Below are 24,300 nucleotides of genomic sequence, written 5' to 3'. Positions count from 1 at the left end.
TTCATGCATTTTCCTTGTTTTCTGGATTGAAAACACAAAACTATTTTCGTATACTTGTTTATGGATTGAAAACACAAAACATTTCTCATTGTTTTCTGGATTGAAAACACAACTATTTTCGTATATTTGTTTTCTGGATTGAAAACACAAAACATTTTTCTTACTTGTTTTCTGGATTGAAAACACAACCTTTTCCTATACTTGTTTCCGGGGAGAAAACATGGATATACTTACATATTGGTTTTCTGGAGGAAAACACAGCGACTTGTTTTGGATTTACGTAGTTTCTTATATATCACAAGTTTATACTAGATGCCCTTATATCACTTAAAGTCCATACTTTACCTTGAACCGATAGGATGGGATCGCGGGGTTATATTGCGTAGTACTACAGGGTTTGACAAACCCCACACGGGCTAGTCGCGCTAGCACGACTGTGATGTCGTAAAATGGGGGTTATATTTACCTAACTTTTATACGCCAGTGTTGGTGATAGACCTGGTAAGAAGGCATACATACAGTCAGCTTCGGTTCAAATATCTAGTAGCTTGTAAATGGATAAGCTACCCTGGTAATTGAAAAGTGCTAAATCTACTTACACGTATACTATTTTTACTACAACTTTTGAACTCACCAACCTCGTGTTGACCCTTGAGTATTTATACTTGTCCAGGTTGCTAGATGTGCTAAGGAGCGGGTTGCATTGCATATGTCAGGAATCACAGTTGTCGCATGAACTTTTATTTCACATTGTTTACATTTGATGGGTTGTGCATTTTTTAGCACGTGGTTTATTATTTTAAACGCTTCCGCAAAACTTTAATTTGTATGGTTTGGTTTTTTTTTTCTCATGTTTGAATGAGACCTAAATAATATTTTGAATATTTGAATTGGATGTTTGGTATAACAAATGAGCTATATCCTGGTATGTCACACGTCTCGCGGTTAAACTCCGTTAGTCGAAATTTGAGGGTGTGACACATAAGTAGTAAGAAAGTTTTAAACCTAAGTTCTCTAACAAGTCAACAACAAGAATATTAGGCAAAAGTCTCAAACACAAATTTATTATCTTAGACTGCTATTTTCCGCCCCAAACATTTAAAGTTCAAACCAATGTTTTCAGACCCGGCCCAGACGTCGGCCCGGACCCCTTACTGGGTCAAAGGTCGGACCGACCTGGGAGGGCGGACCGGACATTAACCCGGATGACGTCATAAATATTTTTTATATGTATATTTTTAATACAATGTTTACAAACTTAATATCTATCAAAACTTTAACAGATTTTGAAATTCCATTCTAAACTAATAACACCTTATGTTATAAATAGCCCACTTCAAGGCCCAACAAAGAATAAAATGAAAATCGGCCTAAACTTATTACCTTCAAGTCCCAGGTTCTATTATGTATTAGGGTTTGGTCATTTGGTTACTTTACAAAAAGGAACAATGGAAGAGGGGTGTAGCAGCTCAAAGGTCATCTTCTCCATTAACTCTTAATTTCCACCCCTTCTTTCATGATATTTGACTACATAACACCTTCGATTAGATACTACTGTATCAAGCTCGAAGATTAGTGGATGGGGAGGAAAGCTAAGAAGATAAACATACGAAGGTTGAGAGCGCAAACAGACGAAAATAGTGGTTTTACCGGCTCAACCGGTGGGTCACCGGGTCCGGGTCGACCGCCACCCGTCAAAACCGGCCGGGTTTTTAGAAAACAGGCTGACTAAGGCAACCAGACCGGTATGCTAAGCGGGTCCCGGTCGGACCGGTCCGACCGGCCGGTCCGGGCCGGGTTTCAAAACATTGGTTCAAACGCAAAACCGAAAACCGACACGTAATCGATTTGAATTCATACATAAAAATCAAAAACTGAAATTGATTAGCTTCCTAGAATCAAAAATGCCAAAAATTCGATTTAACACTGAGATAACACCCCTATTAACATGATGTTGACAACTAGTTTATGTTTTTTATCTTAAGAAAAAATTAAAAATGAAAAGACAAAATCTATTTCTAGTCATGTTGAAATAAATATTTCCAACCAACTTCAAAATAAGTTAGTGAAGCTCAGGCTCTAGCTGGCTTAATAAATAAACGTAAGCATGGGCATGAGTTTGTTTATTTAATCTTGGGGTTTGAGCTCTAGTTTACTAATCTCAAGTACCTCACAAACAGTTTGACTAACTTGTTTACACCTTGATTTAAAAATAACTCTCCTTATTTCAAGAAAAAGAAACCAATTCTAAAAAAAAAATGTTTTGGATTAACTAGCACAAAACATTTAAAAACGGGGCCGGGTTCTCCCGTTTTACAAGACAACTTAGATTCGTGTTGACCCGTTAACCAATTATGTATATTAAGACAACTTTTACATTAATTTTTTTTCAATAACCCATTTTTCTAAGATATATCTGCAATTTTCAATCGATCTTCAAAATTTTTAAATATTTTTAAAAGAAAATTATTCATATTACTCATTTACTCCGGTGAGTCTATATTTTCGTGTCGATCTGAATTTAAGAATTAGTGTTGCACTTTTTGACACTAATAATAATATATAATTTGTTATGGTTGCATATTTCAACCCACCAACCAATATACCTAAATTCTTAGTAAAGATTTTCAACAAACTTCAAACTCTCTCCATATTTCAAAAAAAAAAAAAAAGGCCAATTCTTTACATGGTCCACATCTGCTCTAAATTATTAAACATAAATTATTGACAAGAAAAACCATCCAAATTTGCAACTATATATAGAGCCCTCCATGCAACTATGTCTCCCAACGCTCTGAAACAATTTAATTGGTGGACATCAATGACCCCATTGATTTTAATAGTACATTGAACTACCCAAATATATACATCACACTGAACTACTAAAAGATAACCACTAAGATTGAAGTCTAATCTCATCTTGATGTTGCCAAAAGATAACCAGTAAGATTAAAGTTTAATCTCATCTTGATGTTGCGCCTGTGATCTTATCAGATAGCAAAATCCATCATCAAAATCTTGATTAATTTTCACAAGCTTGGTTCATTGATTTTGTCAAATTTTAATGAAAATGGAGACAGAAGGAAAATCATTGGTGGAAACACCAACATGGGCTGTTGCTAGTGTTGTATCAGTCATGGTTCTTCTTGGATTCTTCATTAATGCAGCTCTTGGACACGCTGAGAAGGTAAAATCATAGCAAACTTTTGAATCTTTTTTAACTTTTTTGTTGAAAAGTTTCAAATTAATTTGCGTTGTCATGTTTTTCCTTTTCAAGTGTGTATTGGGTGAGTTCAAATTTAAAATTTGTTAATTCTGATTGGATTTGGTCTGGCATATAGTGGTTGTATAGAACAAAGAGGAAAGCTCTTAGTGCTGCTCTAGACAAGATCAAAGAAGGTAATGAGCTTAGGCATAACTGAAAACACTTCTTGTTTCTTTACTTTATTAATTAACTTGTGAAAGTTTCTTGAGATTCTATTCGGTTTGTGTTGTTTATGAACAGAACTAATGCTATTTGCTGTGCACTCATTGCTAATGGGTCATTGGATCGTTTATGCTGCGAAGATTTGTGTTAAATCGTCTGCGATTAGCAGCCAGTTTTATCCATGTTCAGTTGAGCCACTTAAGCATCAGTCATCTTTCAGTAATTATTCAAATCATGTGGTTTCCAGACAGCTTTTGAGCCATAAACACAGTGAAATATGCCCCAAGGTGGAAGGTTCTTCTCTTTATTACTCAAATGTTTTAAGTTTTGTTAAGTATGCATTAACTTCAGTCAAATACTAGTTGCAACATTTCCCTTTCACCCACTTGCCTTTATTATAAGTTGGTCCACAAGAAAGGGTTGTTTAGACATTTCATTAGTACTACAGTCTTAGTCTTTGAACCAAAGATGGTAAATTTTGTGATGCAAGAGTTGTTTTCTTGAATCTTTGGCATCATGTTGTAGGTAAAGGTCAAAACATATGTATCAAACTATCAATTGTGAGGTATCTTTCTATTCTAGGCAATCTTGTTTTCTTGTCCTTAAGGGTTATGGACACAAGATGGTGCTTGCCACCCATAAGATATATACTTCCTCCATCCATTTACAAGTGTCATGGTTTGAAAAACACAAAATTTAATAAAGTTTGAATGAAAAAAGACAAAATTTACAAAGTTTGAATCATTGCATTTGTGTAAGGGTAAACTTGAAAATTAGTTAATAAATTTTGAAAGTGAACATTTGTAATGGGACAAACTAAAAAATAAATGTGGACACTTTCAAAGAGACGGAGGGAGTAGTTAATTTAGATTGTATCCATCAAGTACACTTTGGAGTTTGTTATAAACCTTATAAGAACCCGCATATTCTTAAATTACCCAGTATGAGGATGATAAGTATGTGGATTTGTAACATCATATCCGACCTAGCTTGATCATATCACCCAATTTTATTTGTTTTCTCTACATACACTAGGTACTCATGGATTTGTTTCTTGTCGCCATGATTGAAAATTTCCCAATCAAGCATGATTAACCGTTTATTTCTCCTTTTATCCACACACATAGTGTGTTGGTGATATTATGCGGACAAAGCATAATGATGTGGAATATGCCTCATGTGTCTGAATGTGTTTTGTACTGTCCACTCTTTTTTAAATGTTACATGGATAATTTGTGAGTGTCTTTGATGGCATACCAAAGTTGTAAACTTTATTCATCGTGACCTTTAGTCCGGGTCAAAACTCTCTTGGGTTGGGTTCGGTGCAAACATTTATTTTCTTTATAATTAGATGTTAGATAAAACACGGCCCTAGTCAATAATACAAACGTGTTCTCTTTATCGAATTTAGTTTTTGTATACATTTGTGCCTATTTCTTGAGCTCTAGTAAACGACTATTACTGACCATATGCACCACCAATTTCCAGGGAAGTTCATCTTTTGTTTCAAAAGAAAGTCTAGAGCAGCTTCATCGCTTCTTGCTTGTTTTGGGTGTTACACATGTGTCTTACAGCTTCTTTGCGATCGCCCTCGCCATGATCAAGGTTTCTGTTATCCTTTTCATCGTCTTTTTTTATACAAAATAAAAGTTATTTTCAAACCTTTAGTATTCAATATACTCATCTTTTGAAAAACAAACTATTCCAAATGTTTAATCTTAATCTATACCTTCAGCTTTCATCTAAAAAAATCATTATTTTACGATATGTTTATTCTTTTAGTTTCTTAAATTTTCTTTGGCCTAAAAGAATATTCTTATTCACTCTAATCAGATCTACAGCTGGAAAATATGGGAAAACCAAGCCAAGTCCCTGGCCCATCATAAACCACAAGGTGACTAATTTTCCTTTTAGGTTATTCAATAGGAAAATCACTAAAACGGTCGTCTTGACCTGAGTCGATAAATAGTCTCGAATTTTTTTAAGTTTTGAATTAAGAAATACTTGCAAGCAATAGATTAATTCTCTTGTGCTAGATTCTTGACCACCTTTATGAAATTGGCGTAGCAGATCCATGCACACATCCATGTTGTTGCTCCAAGAAGTACCAAGTTACAGGCTCAAGTCAAATTAGGGTGTCACATAGAAGCCTTTGGTAGGTTGATACAATTTCAAAAACATAAGGTCAAAAGGTATTTGTGTAAAAGTAAAGTCTAAGGCTATTTTGTCAAACTCATAAGTCAAGATGACTATAGTAGTGATTCCTTTTGATACAATTGTGAAGGCTCTTGCTACCATTTAAATTTTGATATTTAATGATTATTTTTACATCTTTTCATCACCCCTTGTGATAGGAATGACACGATTGTCGACTTTTATTTATCGCAACGCTGCTCATCCGTGGACCCAACACAATATCCTTGTTTGGCTGGTAATATATAACTAATAAGATAAAAGTTTATATTAGTATTTCAAGGTTCATAGTTTTATTAATGGCATATCCAATGCTCAAGTCTCCTTAAAACTGTGTTTCTTTCTTGTAAGTTTTTCATGGCTTTTTATAAATGGAAAGTTTTTCTAAGAAAAATTGGAATGATTCCTCCATTCAGCTTTGTTTCAGCAGACAGATTTGGAGTTCTATAAACAGAGCAGATTACAAAGCTTTGAGATTGGGGTTTATAACGGTACGATACTATACTATACTATTGCAGTTTCTTTCGTTTTCTTAATTTACAATTAGAGGTGTATAAACCGGTTCCAAAGTAAAAACTAGCTCGAGTTGGTAAAAAACTGTCAAAACCTAGTTAAGTATACAAGCTCGTTCGGTTTGGAACCAATTTCTTGACCTTGTTGTGATCGGTTTCTTGATTGGTTTGGATGGTAAACTTAAACCGCCGGTTTTTAACCAGTTTGGTTTCACTGATTCTGAAACTGTTTTAATGGAGAGGATTACATATCAGTGCCGAATCTACGACTTCAATTGGTTTCAAACCGACTCGGGTTGCTGGTTCAATTCAGAAGCTGGTTTTTTTGTGCACCTCTACTTACAAGTAACATGATTCAAGTGGTAATTGAATAAGTATATTTTTCATGAACTCATTTTTTCAGACTCATAACCTACCATTATCATATGACTTTCATAACTATATGCTTCGAAGCATAGTTTCGAGATATAGTTGGAATAAGGTATAAACTACCAATGTTTCCCTTCACTTATAGATCCTTTCGAAGGCCCCTCTCTTTAATGATAAATTTGGACTTTTAGGTGGTTTAGAGATGTCTGAAGTAATTTTAGGTACTTTTTGAGTTATTGTACAAATAAGCAATTGGATACACTCTATGAATGAACTCAAAAGAAATGTGAAAAGTTTTTTCGAGTTTGTTGGTGTGACAAGCCGATTTGGATAAGGACAAAATGTAGAGTTCACTCTGTAAGGCCCTGGTCCTTCGGAGCTGGATTTACTCATAAACACAGTTCTAAATATAAGAGTTAATTAAAACTTTTCACGGAATAATAAATGTCAAAAGTCAACTAATTCTTACAAACCATAAAATACTTGTCTTAAAACATCACAAATTGTCTCAACCTTGGTTTAAAAAAGCAAGCCTGAGGCGAGCCGAGGCGAGAGGCGACCTAAGGCGAGGGCCTCTTCGCTTTAGGCTAGTCAAGCGAGCAATGTTCAAAAGGCGAGCATGAGGTGAGATTTTTAGGCAAAAAGCAACCTAAAGCAAAGCTGAGGCGCTCGCCTTTCGAACACAAGTGTTTTTAAGCTTCTAAATGTTGTTTAATATGTTTTTTAGGTTGTATATGTAGGTAGTTTATATATTAAATCATATATAATGCTTAAATATAGCTACATTATGGGTCGAGATGCTAAAAACCCATTATATATGCATATATAAAAATTATATAAGTATGCTCGCCTCGTGTAAAAAAAGCTCTCGCTTTTCCGCCTGGTGCTTCACGCTTCCGTTTTAAGCCTCGTTGTTTTTCCTCGCCTCTCGCTTTTTAAAACCAAGGTCTCAACATAAAACATAAACTAAAACATCATGTCTTCCATCTTTAGATGCCAACCATTCAATCCATGCCATGTGACATCCTCATGCTAGCTTTCTTAACCTATTTACCTGCGTGCATACTAAAAGTCAGCTACGCTGAGTGAGTTCTAGTTAACCAGGCAACATACAATACATTCATATACTACATACTTAACCTACTTAACTTTCTTTCGTACATACATAACTGCATACCTTCATTCTTACTTTCACACTTTCGTTCTTTCGTACTTTCATATTCTATCTTACTTTACATACATACATACATACATATACATTTTAAAGAGCTTTTCGCTCTATACCTTCCGGATTTTATTAGGGTCTGCCACCCTTAAAGAGCCTTTCGCCCTATAACCTCACATATATTATAACATTTGGCTGGGTCAAAAATTTTATTTTTATTAACAGTCCTTTACTAAAAATTCATCATAAAATTTGAAGTTCGAACTAATCTAATCGAATAGAAATTCTAAATGAATGAAAATTCTAATCGAATGGAAATTCTAATCGACTGGAAATTTTAATCGAATGAAAATTATAATCGAACGGAAATTCTAATCGAATAGAAATTCTAATCGAATGAAAATTCTAATCGAATGGAAATTCTAATCGAATGACCATTCGGTTCGATTACTTTGCCATTCGATTCGTTTACTTTTATGTCAATTCGTTTACTTTTTTTTGCACATTCGATTTGATCACTTTTCTATCAATTCGAATACTTTTTTGCCCATTCGATTCGATCACTCATCAACTCGATTCAATTACTTATAACTCAATTCTATTACCTTATTGAATCAGTTTTCTTAAGGACCCGATTCATACATAGTTTCCATTCTTATCATTTTCCAGCCTTTTGTTTTGACTTGTTTTGCCCGTCTTTCATACAAACAAGGCTTGGATTATAATGACATCGTTTTCTTCCGGTCCAAACGTTACCCGTTTGTCCCGTTTCATTCTAAAACACCTTGTTTTCGTCCAAGTTTATATTTTTCTTGTATAAAAATACCTGATTTGCCATAGTATCCAATCTTAAGGCAACCCGACCTTAAAAACGTACCTTTAATCTAAAACGTATCTTTTTAGCTCACTTCTAGCTACGGTTTAACTTCAACACGTGACTAAGGACATTTTTTCTTGTTTGTATGAGGAAGATCTAGCACAAATCCTTCTTGTTTCAGATTAAAATATGATTCGTAAAGGATAGAGGTGTGTGTGTGTGTTTTGAGTGTGTTGGGAGGCAAGGTTGGTGGGAATGAGGGTTTTAGGGAGGTTTAAGGGGTTTATATACCCTTAAGTCCATGGACCTAATGCCATCACCATCCCTTATTCCATCTTTTTAATTGACCAAGGCCCCACTATATTATTTTATTTAACTTAACTAAGTATTAACACACCCTTAAGTAAACGAAATTCATTTCATTTATTATTATCAAAAGTAAGATGCTACACACTCCTTTGACCAACAAACTCAAACCAATAGTAACTATATATGGAAACGAAGTTGGTATGGAATTCGCTCGTTTGACTAGCAAACTCAAACCAAGATTTAATGCCACATCAGCAAACTCTTAAAATCTTTGTTAGGGTTTGCATGAATTCAATGTCGTAGTGTTTGAATAGAATTACTTACCACATCTTTTAAATGGCCTATTTTTGTGTAGGAAATGTCCCACTTTTCAATAGTGTTCCAATTTGCTGAATTTATTCTTGAATCTTGAAGATGATGATTATGAACATAGAAAAAAAGGCTTTGTAGCTTTTTAGGTTGTTCTAAATATTCACTGTCTTTATAGTTTTTTCTTACAAAAACAAATTAGATTAAAATTTTTCTCGGATTGAATGTTATATTTCTAAAGATTGATGGAGAGCAAGATTATATTATTGTTCAAATCATTCTGGATACAATAGGAAATATATTAAAAAGACTATGTGACAAAAATGGTAAACTCCTAGAGTCAAGGAAACTAAAACGGAAAATGATAAACACAAAAAATAAGAATAATATTCTTTTTAATAAAAGAATATCCTTTACTCCCCTACAAGTTGGAGCATGGAGATCGTGAATGCCCAACTTGTCTTGTAGAAACCGAAGTTGCTGAATGCCAAGTCCTTTAGTTAGATTTGCAATATGCATTATACTATCAATGCACATGCGAATGACATCCTTGGATTCAACTCTCTCAGAAATGAAAAAGCAATCCATCTCAATGTGTTTGGTTCGTTCATGAAACACCAGATTATTGGCAATATGACGAGCCGCTTGATTATCACAAAACAAGGGAGTTGGGGCTGTAAGATACACACACAAGTATTTGACGAGCCACCGGACCCATATGATTTCGCTTACAATGGATCCCATAGCTCGATATTCTACTTCTGCCGAAGAGCGATACACAACTGGTTGTTTGTTTGTTTTCAAGGAAATCGGTGCTCCTCCCAAGAAGAGGATATACCCAGTTCACGAGCGATGAGTAAACCGACATCCTAACTTGTCATAGTCACACTAGGCGGTCAAAACGGGATCACTAGCTCGGGGTGGTAGAATACCTTGGCCTAGAGTAGCCTTCAAATATCTAAGGACACGTGTGACAACATCCATGTGGTTTTGGCCAGGGTCGGCTACAATTTGGCTTAGAATATTGACCGTGTATGTAATATTAGGCCTGATTGCTTGTAAGTATAAAACTAACCGACGATATTGGTTAGCATCAACTCGAGCTTCAAATTCACCCTTATCTAGCTTCAGGTTTTGTTCAATGGGAAATGCACTTGGCCGAAAACCTATCATGCCACTATCTATGTCTAAGGTATACTTTCTTTGACTTAAGTCCAAGCCATATGAGGTTTTAGTCACCTCAATTCCAAGAAAGTATTTTAGAGAACCAAGGTCTTTAATACTAAACAGTTGATCGAGTAGTTTCATGGTTTGTTGAATCTTCACTTGATCATGACCAACTATAATAACGTCATCTACATAGATAAGAATGTCCACAAAGGTATTTCTTTCGCGATATGTAAAGAAAGAATGGTCTGCTTTGGATTGTCTAAAATTAAGACTAAGGATGAAAGTGGTAGACTTGGGTACCAATTGCGAGATGCTTGTCTCAAATCGTCAAGAGACTTTCGAAGACGCCAAACTCTTGTTTCATTTTATTAGGAAAAACCTTGAGGAATCTTCATATAAAATTCTTATTCCCAGTCATCGTGCAAGAAGGCATTGTTCACATCATGTTGATGAACAATCCAATCTCTTTAGACGAAAACCGCTAGAAGAGTTCTAACAGTGACTAATTTTTTCACGGGGCGAAGTTGTCATGAAATCTATCCCCTCCATTTGGGTTAACCCTTTTGCAACTAGGCGCGCCTTGTATCTTCCACTTCACCATTGGGTTTATAAATAATTTTGTAAACCCATTTTGATTCAGTGGCTCGTTTTCCTTCAAGAAACTTTTCTAAGGTCCATGTTCCATTCTTCTCGAGAGCTTTGATTTCTTTCTTCATTGCCTCTCTGTTTTTCATCCGGCACCGCTTGCTTATAAAATCTTGGCTCACCAGAACTGATGGCCACCAAAAAAGCTTTGTGAGTGTCAGATTTATTATATGAAATAAAATTTGCAATAGGGTGTACCGTTGAGGTTCTTTGATCGGTGGCGGGTTGCGAGTTATCGATCGATGGGGAAGATTGACTATAAAATCGTTGAATTTTCTTGACAGAGTGCGTGTTCTGGTGCTTCTAGACTCATCTTCTTGAAGAGGTTCAAGGTTTTTGTTGCTTTGAGTCTCAAGCCCAATATTAATGGTGTCAAGGTTTTCATTATTTTGGGTCTCAAGGCCACTGTTAATGATGTTTGATGGAGCATGTTTGTCTTCTAAAACATTTCCTTCAATATATGAGTAAAGATCTTCCGTCTGGGCTGCTTCTTCCTAAACTAAAATATTGGTATTACTAAGGCTTTTAATGGGCCAACTTAAATCAGACAAGGGATACTCCTCTTGGTCTTGATCAATTATAAATTCGGGTTGGGCAGTTATTATTATTTTTTTTTGTCAACTTCAATATTTTTAAAGGGAAAATTGTTTTCACAAATGACAACATAATGATTAACCATCAACTTACCACTTTAAACATCAAATATTTTATACCATTTGATGCCTTGGGGATAACCCAAAAATACCCTAGGCTTTCCACATTCTTGAAATTTATCTCCATTTGTATTGGTGTTTTTGAAATAGACAAGACAACCAAATACTCACATGTGGTCATATTTGGCTTCTGTTTGAAAATTTATTCATACAAGGCTTTGTTTTTTAATCACTTTTGAGCGTAGTCAATTTATTATATAGGCAAGATGCATTATCCCCAAAATTGTTTTGGCAGGTTTGCCTCAAAGCATAAAGCCCTAGATGTTTCAAGCAAGTGTCTATGCTTTCTTTCAACCACCCTGTTTTATTGGGGTGCACGAGGGCATGTCATTTCAAGTAAAATCCCTCACTTAGCATAAAATTCAGACACCTTTTAACACCAAACTTGAAGATTTTCAACCCTTTTAACATCAAATTCTTGAACATTTAACATACAAACTTGAACCCGAGCAGCTTGAACACTTGAACATTATGAACCTCTTGAACACCTTTCTTCACTTTTTATGAACCCGTAACCCACATAACCTCTTGAAAATCCGTCTTTAACACAAATAAGACCAAAATCCAAGGTTGCGACCTAAGATCTACAACTAGTAGAGCCCGAAAGCTTTGATACCAATTGTAGGTCCCTTGACCGGATCTAACAAAACAACAACTATTACTAGTTATCTTGGATCAACCTCTACACTAGTTAGCGGAAATAACTAGTTAGGACCGAGATCTCATATCTTGTTTGTGTGTGTTTATTGCCGTGAATAAGAGAAGAGAAGAGAGTTAAGGATAAGGTTTTGCAAAAGGTTGTTATGTGTATGAGTTACATACACTTTATATAGTGTGTGTTCTCATGCACATCTATTTCATTAGAAACGGCCCAATGGGCTTAAGTACAAATGGCCTTGGCCCAAATATACATAAATAAAGGTTTAACATTACATAAACAAAATACACATTACAAGTATGAAAGACTAATTTAGAAATGGGCCTTACAATCTCCCTCTAGCCTTACAATTTAGAAAATCCTTGTACGCAGCTGATGCAGGCAGATTCTCTTTTCAGCTAATATCAATCTTTGCTTCCCGTCGTTGTCAACGAAGGTGTTGGTTTTGTTGCCAGAACTTTGGTTTTAATAATTGTGAGCTATGAGTTTAACCCCGTAAGAAATTCATAAAGCCTTCCTTTATCTTGGTGATCTGTAAGTTTTTTTTTTCAATATTGCATGAACATCCACTGCAAGAGTATTGTGGAATGGGCTGGACTGATTGAGCTTCATCCATAAAGATCGAAGCTTGGTGAAGTATGCGGACACCAAAGCACCATCTTGTCGAGCGGCGGCAATCTGCTGCTTCAATTCATAGGCTCTTGGACCACTCTCCTTTCGAAACCTTCAAGAAGATCCGACCTGATCTCCACCGATGTGTTAGGATATTTTACGTTGTTACATATTGTCTTCTCCATGGCCGTGGTTAGCCATCATTTTACCAATGCATCACATCGCATCCACGTCATATAATCGGGAGACGATTTTTCTGGTTTCTGGTGGGTTCCGTCTGTGAATCCTATTTTGATTTTGGCAAATAAAAAGTTCGTCAACTCTTGTGACAGGTCGGTGTAGTTGTTGTCGGTGAGTAGATTGTTGACATGTAGTTGTTTCAGATAGTCTGACGGATGAATATAGTAAGGCGAGGAATGATCGATGATGGTGCTGCAATTGCTCATAGTGTGCAGTAAATCATTCTGATGCGATCTAAAGATTGATGGATATAAAGAGTATATCATTGTTCAAATCATTCTGGATACAATAGGAAAATATATGTAAAAAAAAGACTATGAGACAAAAATGGTAAACCCCTAGAGTCAAGAAAACCAAAACGGAAAATGATAAACACCAAAATAAGAATAATATTCTTTTTAATAAGAGAATACCCTTTAATATTATATATGTTGGCAAAATATATTAATTATATATATTGTTTTATTAGTATATAACCCATGGAATAAATGACTTCCATATGTTGTATGTATCATGAAGTGTTAAGTCACTCATCGTCAAAGTATAAGGGTTATTATGTAAATAGTTAAACTATGTTTATGTTGTATTTAAAGTGTCTAAGTATCGGGTTTAGCGTTTCATAAATCAGTCTGGTACGCAACCACCAAGTTGATGTGTCGATTGGTTAAGAGTTATATGAACCGGTGCGATGTTTCAAATACATTAGTTTGTTATGTTTATATAGTTCGATCAAGTGTCAAGAACGAATACAATGTTACAATATCAGATTATTCAATAAAGTTCTTGTTGATTTTAATTCTATTTCTACTCAATTCTTATTAATCAATTGTTAAGATCATCAATTTGGGCAACATATTAAGCTTCCTTCCATTGTAGTTCATTATAATAGTTCTATTTACTTTACAAAACACAACAATATATGTTCTTTGCTTGCAGCATCCCTCTATGGATTTTCGCCATTTCATGCATTCTTCTTGGCTTTCATGGTAATATTTCTGTTTTTCAAGACACGACACTTTCTTCGTGCATAATTTACACCATGTTCGTTCAATAGGTGAATCCGTGTTGCTATTACGCAGGTACAAATATCTACTTCTGGTTGTCATTCCTTCCAGCAATTGTATGTAAATACTCCATTGTTAAACCTTTCTCATTTTACACACAACCATTAAAGATACTAATGTTTTCTCTTCGTTTTAAACTATGAAAAAAGTTCATTGTCCTTGTGGGTACTAAACTGCATCGGATAGTAATAAAACTTGCTGTTGAAACCAAAAACACGAGTCAAAATCCTAGTCAAATTAAGTTGAGGGATGAGCTTTTCTGGTTTGGAAGGCCTAGGATTCTGCTACGATTCATACAGTTTATATCATTCCAGGTAATACAAATCTGAAGTTCCATATATACTTCTTGCTCAAATTTGAATCACTAACTAACACTGTTTGCAGAATGCTTTTGAAATGGCTACCTGTCTTTGGTCCCTGGTAAGACCATTTTCTAAATTTTCCCATTCCATTTTATGTTTAAGCTAAACATCTCATGTTTATCTTAAGAAGGATATCAACAATAAATCTCTAGATATATATAACAGATTAAGATTAGGGTTCAATATATAAATGTTATATTTTTTTTCTTGTTTTATGAATAATATCTTGTTGTGTATTATCTCTTAGATACGTGATTAATAAAATTAACACGAAAGCATTCAACATCAGTATTGTATTTTGTTTTCTTCTTTCAATTATTTCACATGTGATATTGGGTTTGAGTTTTAAATAACAAACATTAAATCTTGATCTCTCTTATTTGTAGTGGGAGGTGAATGAAACGTCTTGTTTTACCAAAAACCATAGCTTTCTAGTAATTCGCTTGACATTGGGTAAATTTACGACAGAAAAAGTTCGATTTTGGTTAATAAAGTTCCTATAAAATAATGTTTCACGCTTCATTCTCGTGGTTTTGCAGGGTTATCTCACAAATTTGGTGTAGTTTCATCACATTTCCTCTCTATGTCATTGTTACTCAGGCATGACTAAACCACCGTCCTATTTTATAGTTTGTTCGTTTGTTTGTATTTAAAAATATCGTTCTTTATATGTGTTTATCCATGCATGTTTTCTTAGACTTTCTATTAAGTTTTGCAGATGGGCTCTCGATTTAAGAAAACCATGGTGTCTGAAAACGTAAGAGAATCAATGCATACATGGCAGAGGAGGGTAAAGGCTAAACACAAACATGATTCCGCTTTCACCCTCCTTCCGACAACATCATCAACCATGTCTTTGGACTCCATGGTGGATGATGATCATGATGAGGCGATCTCACCTCTTCATGCGTTCTTGGACAAAAGCCAAAGTAAAGCTCTTGAAGTTTCAACGGGTGATGACAACATCTATTTTAATCCAGTTATGCATGAAAATGAAGATTGTGATGAGATATATAGTTCAGCTGAATCACAACGACTTGAACCTGTAACCGGGGATTATAGATTTCAAGTACGTAGTACCAAGCTGTTGCATTACTGTTTGCACGGATTCTTATTTTGAATCAACTTGAATGTTGATTTCAAATACATGAATTAGATGAGAAAATTCATAAGGTTTACAAAACTCAAAAACAATAGGCCCGTAACCAACTAATTTTGGTTTGGTTTCTTAGCTCTTGATTGTTTAAAACATAGAGTAATTCACACAATAGTATTCAAGATTGTCACCTTTTTGTTGTTTGTTCATTTAAGGTCACTTAATTTTCTTTAGATGTAATCTTGTGAAACTATTTATAAACTTTAAAAACATATGAATAATGATAAAAGCCAATTAGAGGAGGCTAATCTCCCAAGCATTATTTAAGAGAATATAGATGATACTTGCAATTGCTTTCTGATTAATTCATTTCTATCCAAAACTTAACATAACTCACCTATTTAAAACACTTAAAAATGATTAACTAACTTAGCTATAACTTTTCTCACCAACACTAGCTGCATACTAGTAAACATAGTTGTTAGGATCGCAATCAATGGAATAGTAAACAACTAATCTAATCCTTTGACTGGATTAGTATCACTTTAATTAAAATCATATTTGAACTATAATTCAATTAGTCTATGAAATGAACAACTTAAGAAGCGGAATTCATTAGAGCTAAATAATTGGTTACATATGGAAAAACAGTTATGCATTAACTATAATCGAATGATTACAATCTATTGCTACCCCTCAACCTTAGCTCATCATTCACACTGACTTTTCTAGTACGAAAGTACAAGATTTAGGTGAGTATTGTGAAGTGAAAACTGTTAATAAAGAGAAGTCTCTCTTCTTCATTTTATACAAGTGTAAAATTACTAATGAGCTAAAGGTGATAATGATAGCTAACAAAAACGGTTACAAACTACTGATAAACTTATTACAAACAACTGCGTATAGAGAATCCTATGCTAACTACCAATCTTTGTTAAACAACGAATGTTTTAACCATCAGTTGTGTGGATCTTCAATAGTTTGTAGAACAGCAGCTGTCTTCAATTATTTTATGTTAGCAGTTTACGAGGTCAGTTGTTTGGAGCAGTAGTTGCCAAAACTTCATAATGGAGAACAACTGATTTGAGCCATTGGTTGTTTGATATTTGGTCATCAGTTCTTCACAAGGTTCAACAATCTCCTTCTGAACTGATGTTGCCAAAACCATTTATTCCTTTAGCTCCATTTTCTTATCTTGAATGTCTTCTTTGGGCTTAGTCTTTGATGAATTTCATCAATGCCCAAAGTATCATCTTCTTCCATCTCCAATGAAAGGTCTATTAGACTTCTTAAAAGTTGTTCATCCAATATTGGCACATCATGAAGTTCCACCCTATGTTGAGTGCTAGACTCAAATTCCAAAATCACATAAGAACAATTTCTTATTTTGCTCCTTTTAATGACTTTAGTGATTAACTGACTTTGTTCAGCAACAACAACAACCAATGTTGGTTAAGAAGTTGAAGAAGGCAACAAATTTATATCATATGTAAATCCCATCTTAGCATCTCTGTGTATGCCTTTGACGGCTTGTAGTTCCTCTTCTTCAATCAACTGCCTTCTCTTAGCATACAAACCCAAGTTTCTTGCTTTGATTCCCTATGTGTAGAGTTAGGGGTCAGAGCAGTAGTTTGGTAGTTCTTTGCCTTTTGGGAAGCTTAATTTCAGATAAGGCTTTTGGTTTAAGAAACTTGCTTGGATTCTTCTTTCTTTCATGAACAAGATCTCTATAAGCATTCTTTAGCCTATCTATTCCCCATCTGGTAGTATCTTTTCTTGAATGAAAATTAGTTTATCTAATTCTATTTTCATTTTTAAGATTTCCCTTTGCTTCTCTTGAGAAATCCTTAAATTGACAGTATCCCAATTAGGCTAGGCAATTAGGCTCAGGATGAGCCTAATATGGGTCTTGTTTAATAACCTTTCAATTATTCCAGATTCAACTTGCAGCTCTTCATAGGTCCACCATCTGAATTTTTGTGTGGTGAATTGGTACTTGGCATGTTCTTTTAGCCAAATAAGAGCACATTTCTTGGCTTCCATAAATAGTTGCTTGTCAACTATTGGTCTTTTAGAGACAATAAAGCTTCTTTAATAAGCCTGATGTTCAAGATCTCTTGCCTTCAGAAGGTCTTGTTGATACAACCTTACAACTTCTTCATCAGACATTCTTTTAGTAGCTCCTGCTAATGTTCTTGCAGCCTCTTCTTGATGCCTAATTAGGTCTTCAACATTTTTAGGCTTAAACTTTTTAGCAGGAGTTGATGGTGCAGAAGCATCATCTTCACGCAAGATAAACTTCTTCTTTTCAAACTACTGTTAAAACCCTTTGTTTGACTAGGCTTTGACTTCAAGGTTTCAACTACCTTTAGAATGGAAGTTGGTTCTTGTGGTGCATTGGATGCATCAATAGTCTCTGAAACTACTGTTGCTTCTTGTGGAACATCAATAGTTTGTTTTGTAGCAACATCAGCAGTTGGTGTAAAAACTATTTAAACATATTTTCAGATTCATTAGTGGTTTGTGAAACTACTAGTCTTTTGTTTGTTTTTCCAGCTTTTCTTCCACCTTTGGATACTGATTTCAACCTTTTTGTGTTTGAAGTGTTTGTTTCATCTAGTTTTTCTCATAGTGGCTTAACAAGATCTCTTTCCTTTGCTTCCCTTTCTTTCTTCAGCATATCTTTTAACATAGCAGCTTTCTCAGCAGTTTTATTTACTGAATCATCTGGTTTCTTCTCAGCAGCTTTCCTTGAAGCATCAAGAATATTCTCCCAATTTTTGGCATCAGTAGCAGCCCGAGCTTTCTCTGGAAACCATGGTGCAGGAGGAGCAATACATGTGAATTCTGCTAGTTGGTTTCTTTGATCCGCCATTTACTTCCTTAACTCATTAGCAAGAGTTTTGAGGGAGTTTTGAAGCATGGTGGTATCAGTGTTGACTTTGGTTTGGAATATTTGGAATTGAGAGGTAATAAGGATTTTAGCTCAACAAGCTCTGGGTTAGAGGTGGTTATACCCGCTTTAGTGCTTGATCTTGGAGTGGTTGGTGGCTTTTGAGTGACTAATTGCTGTATGCAGGATTGGAATTCACTTCGGATGGCGACAATTTGGTATTATCATGGTGTTGTTGGACTTGAGGTTAAGTCATGTTTGAGCTAAGCTTTTTGAGCTCCATGTCTCATATGTTGTACAATCATCAGTAGTTTGACCTACATCAGCAGTTTTTTCCAGAATCAAAATCAAGAAGTGCATCATGAAATTGATCAGATGCCCCATTTTCTTGGTGCTGGGACTTCCAACTTGAATTAATAACAAGATATCATCAGTTGTTTCCAGGATAGGAGTCTTAGTTCCTAAACTACTGCCCAACTGTGAAACAATTGTTTCAACATTGTAGTAGTTGCTCTGAATCCCAAATCCAAATCACCTGTAGTGATAGGGATTATACTCTCCTCTTGATCTTGGCTAGTATTAAGTATCTCAACATCAATCATTTTGGAAGTGGTTTCCCTTTTAGGTAATGCGGTGAAGAAAGTGTTGCATGGAGTGATGTTGGATATTTTGGTAATTACTTGATCAATATTTTCAGTGGTTATGATGTGTTGATCCAATGGGTGAAAGAGAAGTAGCCCTAGGAGAGGGGCTTGGAGTTGGAGTGTTGATTAGCCCATCATCCCTTTGATGTAGGTCCCATGTACTTACAATAGTTTCCTTTTTTAGGAAGACTAAGGAGTTTTCTTGGGTGGAGGTGTGACGTGTTGTGAGGAAGTAACGACAGTCAATTTTCTTTTTGGACTTTGTGGTGCCACAAGTGAACAGGCACCTCATCTTCATGAGTTACCTTTTTAGGTTTCTTTGAGGATTTGGTTTTGATGGATTTCTTGGATATTTACTTTTTTGTGGAAGGTGTGGGTTTTAAGGTACTAGGTCGAGTACCTTGATCACCTTGAGTAGTGGGCTCGGTTTCTGTAACTGTTGTTGCGGAGCATCAGCAGTTTGGGCAGGTTCCTCTTCATCAACCAAGGATGATGATTTAGAATCCTTCATTCTCGGAAACATCTCATTGTTAAGACTTTGACTTTGAACTGATGATCCTTGGGTCAAATCAAAGTGAGATAATACCTTCATGAGGTAAACCATTAAAAATCTTAGAAGCATTAAAAATGGTTTTTCTTTTGGTGCATTCATTGCTTTCATATTTGAAACCAAGTCATTAAAAATTGATTTTGAAAAGTAGTAATTCTCACCCGTTATAATGGAATAGGCTTTAATATTGAACATTCGATGGCAATTCATTCCAACTAGTGGATTTGCATGACATACACTGAAGTATTGTGTGAAAAGGGAAATTCATTGGAGAGGGAAATAAGTTTTTACAAAGAGTAGCCTTTTGGGTAGAACCCAAATACCCTCTCTCAATAAGTTCAGACTTCAGCATCTGTGTAGCAATATTTGAAGGAAAGTTATAACCATTCAACTCCAAATGTTGAGAAAGGAGTAAAGATGAGACAAATACCTCCGTGTTACATACCTTTGACCGGATGAGCAATGGTGTCCTTTCTGTTGGACTCGGTATGCCCAAGACACATGTTAGAGCTGATGTGGCTAGTATGTTATGATCCAAGTCGGGCCATACCTAATAACAAGCTAGACAAACACCCACGATATTTATTTTATGATATGATCTGACAAGTAAATATTAACACTTAGAATATTTGGAAATTGGGTTTCTAGATATTTGCACTTGTGAAGTAAATAAATTATATGGATAATTTATACTTTGAGAGAAGATATATTATAATGTTATTTAAGTTGGTTAAATAATTATATGGAAGGCTTATTACATGAAGCATGTTACTTATGTCATAATATGTTGCATTTTAATAATATATAACAAAATATAACATAAGTATAATAATATAAGTAGTGAGTTTAAATTAGGAGGGAAAGTCTCTCTCTCATCTTTTATTATTAGACAACTTCCTATAACATGCAAGCATTGTTATTAGCCCTTAGTGTGGTGCATTGGTTGCATCATATTATTCTCTCTCACACACTAGTAACAAGGAAAGAACTCTCCTCTCCCTCTCCTAATTTTCGGCCAAGTATCAAGGAGGAGCAAGGAAAGAGCCTCAAGTGAAAATCCTAGCAAATCAAGGGTCCTTTGTTGGTGGCTTGGGGTATACAAGCTTGAGGATCTTCTCCTTTGAAGACTAGCCATTCAAAATCAGTCTATTCTTCAAGTTTCATCTTGAAAGGTAGTATCTTGAAAACACCATAGCATGTAGTTTTGCATATGGATCCAGGTTTTGGGTTTTATATAAAATCGGTTTTTATATTCATTTAAATAACAAGATGTAAATCTATTTTATCCGCTGCGTCTTTCATATAAATGGGATTATATGACTTTGATAATCATGTTAAAACCCAAAACTACCATCAAGAGCTGCTTATGCGGATACATGCTTCTTTAGATCTAAAATTTTTTTGGTCTTATGGTGTGGTTCATCATATGGCCGAAAGTTTTTTTTGGCTTTTGGTTACCCTTTGGTTCTTTAAGATTATACTTTACATGCATGTGGTAATCTTGAACAATTAAGTCATATGGATAATTGATTATTTTGTTCGGACAAAAACCCAAAACTTTCGGTTTGCTTAACCTTGGCAGAAAGTGTTATGGTAAAAAGGGGAATCATTTTAGACTTGTATTTATTGCATATTTGGATATGTATTTGCATGCTTATAACCTAGCCATGACCTTGTGTTTGGATGTGTGCTTGTGTTGTGATTTATTCAATTATTCAATATGGTTGTAATATTCATTTATTTATGTTTGTAATCTATTTATTCATTTCATATTGGTTTGTAGTAATAAGTAGATTAGTTTAGGGTGTTCTCCGGGTTTGTTTTTCGGGTTGGGTTCTTCGGGTTTCAAAGTTTTATATCTTGACCCAAAACCCGACCCGAATTTCTCACGGGTTTTCCGGTTCGGGTTGGGTTAATCGGGTTTCTAGTATCCTAGAAAACAAAGCAAAAAATAAAAAAAAAATTAAAATCTACAATGCTAAAATTAAAACAACATATTATTCTTTGCTCATAAGCAAATAATCAAATAATAAACCAACATAACTTGATAAAACAATCCAAAACAAGAGTAAAACAAACTCGAACAATAATCGTCTTCAATCATACATGATTTAGTTATTTGATTACGGTTTCTATTAGTAATAAACGGAAAACATAAATTAGCATTAAACAATCGATTAGGACCGGATTCTGATAACGTTAGTGGCTAAGACTAAGCATATTATATCAAAAAATATATCTAATTTGAGACCTAAAATTTTATTCGGGTTATTCGTGTTGACCTAAAACTTATCAATCAAACTTGAGAACCAACCCGAATTACTTTGGTTCGGGTTAGTCATTTCTCGGGTTCGGGTTTTTCGAGTCGAGTTAGTTCTGGTTCTGGTACATTTTTACTTGGGTTGGGTTTCAGGTTTTGGGTAAAAGTGACAGCCCTAGATTAGTTGTATTTCTTTTACTAGGGAAAAATGTATTAGGATATATTTTTGTAAAAGAAGATGCAACAAAGTTAGGGTTTTGGTTTTGGGCCTTAATAGACCTCATAGTCCAAGATGAGATTTTAGCCCAATGGCCAAAACCCGGCCCAAGAAAGCTAGAACTGAAGTTGGAGCCCAAAAGGAAGCCCAAATAAAATAAAGTGGAAGAGTCACAACACAAGGTACATGGACACTTGAAGCATTTGGATGCGGGGTCAAGTGGGAGTTCACCGACACATGCGTTGTGTGATTCTCGTCCCTTAGGGGAGACCTTTTGGCACACTTGTTTCGGTCTAAAAGTGTTTTCAAGCTTAGGTGGCCATGGTTATGAACTTGTGGTTGTTTTATTTATGCATGTTTTGTTGTTTTATGTTTTGCATATGGATTGTTAACTTAAAATCAACAACTTGCATAAAATTGGTTCATTAGAAATCATTAGGTAATAAAAGTGGTTTTATTTAAGCTGTAGATTACTCAACCAAAAGGTTTGCATCCGTAGAAGAAGGCAAATGAAAAATGTTACTTGTTAAAGCCGACCGTTCAAGCAGCACAGTTCGCACTCGCATCAAGTTTTCAAAAATATAAATAACTCAGCATCAAGTTTTCGCCTCCATCAATGGAACATTTGGCGCTCGCGCATAACTGTAATACCTTAATATATCAAGTCCAAGTTGTGGGCCTAACCATGATAGCAACAAAGTAGTGGCTAATGAACCGATATCCTTCGGCTATAAGAAAGGAAATAGCGACGGAGCGCTACCATAAGCTTAACTATGTGTTACTTAGTGATGAACAAAACAATACGGGTTTGACACATGGTAGATGATGAGACATTGATCTTGACACGTGTTAGGTGATTCATCATCACATCGGCTAACAGCACAACAAACTGTATGCTACACCTAAAGCCATACATACTTTTTTTGATCAATCATAGGTTAACCCATGCCCGATGATGCAACATTTGTAGTTCAGTGGCGGACCGCCATGAATAGGCATAACGATCCTCTATGGGTCCCAAATTTAGCCTATAAATAGCGGATTGAGATCTCATTCATGCAATCAAAATTTGATCATTCTCTCAATATATCTTCCCTGAGACCCTTCCGGGCGTTGCTTTGCCATAAAGAAACCTGACTCTTGTGTCTCGACAAGCGTGAAGGTTTTGCTCAATCGTTAGAACCCGTATCTTTAGGTTTGTGCACAAAACTAACAAAGTAGTCATTTTATTAACAAGCTAATATTTTTCTAAATTTGACCCGGGTTCAAGAGAAAGAAATTATGCACTTCGTTTTTTAATTCAAATACAGTAATTTAATTTATCAAGTATCAGTTATAGTTAGACATACGCCAATATTCAAAATATTTTACTTGATTGGATGATGCTAATGAGATTAAATTTTAGTAGACAAATGTGTACCCTTATTTTGTCATCTTATCATAAATTAAAAGTGCATTAGAGTTTCAAAACTTAATCTTTATTAGAAAAAATTACAAATCGGTCAGTTTTATTAACAATCTAATGTTTTTCTGAATTTTACTCGAGTTCAAGGGAAAAGAGAGAAATTATACACAATTTTTTTTAATAACAAATGTAGTAAATTTGATTGTTAATAAACTTATGTTTAAACTTGTCTCAATCGTTAATACGCTATATATATATATATATATTCCACGGCTTGGTGCCACAAATGCTTTTTTAATTTGTATATTTTATAAGTTTCGTTATAGTTTTTATTTAGGGATATTGTATATTGTAGTGTTGGTAACGTAGCGAACTTAACCGATACCGACCAAATTCGTGTTGTTTTGATCTCTGTCATACGTGTGTTGATCCTGTTTTGGGGATTTACAGAATTATTTATTTTTTATTCGGTGTGGGTTTTACTTCGTTTATGCTTAAATTCTGATTGATGCAATAGTACATGTCGCACATTTTAGTAATACCAATTGTTTTGGTCTCTTAGAAAAATCCAAAGCAAAAGAAAAGAAATCTTATGTTAATTCAATTAAAAAAAGAATACTTTGAATATTTAGATAAGTACATCAATAAAATAAATTTACAACATAAAACT

The 24,300-nt window shown here is 34.9% G+C and overlaps 1 pseudogene across 1 annotated transcript; it reads left to right on the top strand.

Moving 5' to 3' along the window:
• The first annotated feature begins 2,596 nt into the window (after positions 1–2,596).
• Positions 2,597–15,807, top strand: LOC143551374 (MLO-like protein 4; annotated as a pseudogene). Its single transcript, XR_013138482.1, has 15 exons — positions 2,597–3,187; positions 3,342–3,399; positions 3,506–3,714; positions 4,916–5,032; positions 5,261–5,321; positions 5,782–5,858; positions 6,037–6,111; positions 6,536–6,613; positions 14,076–14,125; positions 14,219–14,259; positions 14,353–14,517; positions 14,588–14,623; positions 14,952–15,021; positions 15,107–15,165; positions 15,284–15,807. The product of XR_013138482.1 is annotated as an MLO-like protein 4 (transcript).
• Positions 15,808–24,300: the final 8,493 nt, after the last annotated feature.

This window comes from Bidens hawaiensis, unplaced genomic scaffold (genome assembly GCF_021521415.1).
Source record: "Bidens hawaiensis isolate Kalapana, Puna unplaced genomic scaffold, B.hawaiensis_p1.1 tig00016367_1, whole genome shotgun sequence".
NCBI classification, from domain to species: Eukaryota; Viridiplantae; Streptophyta; class Magnoliopsida; order Asterales; family Asteraceae; genus Bidens; species Bidens hawaiensis.
Note: the sequence above shows the minus strand (reverse complement) of the source record. Positions and strands in the feature narration are given on the sequence as shown.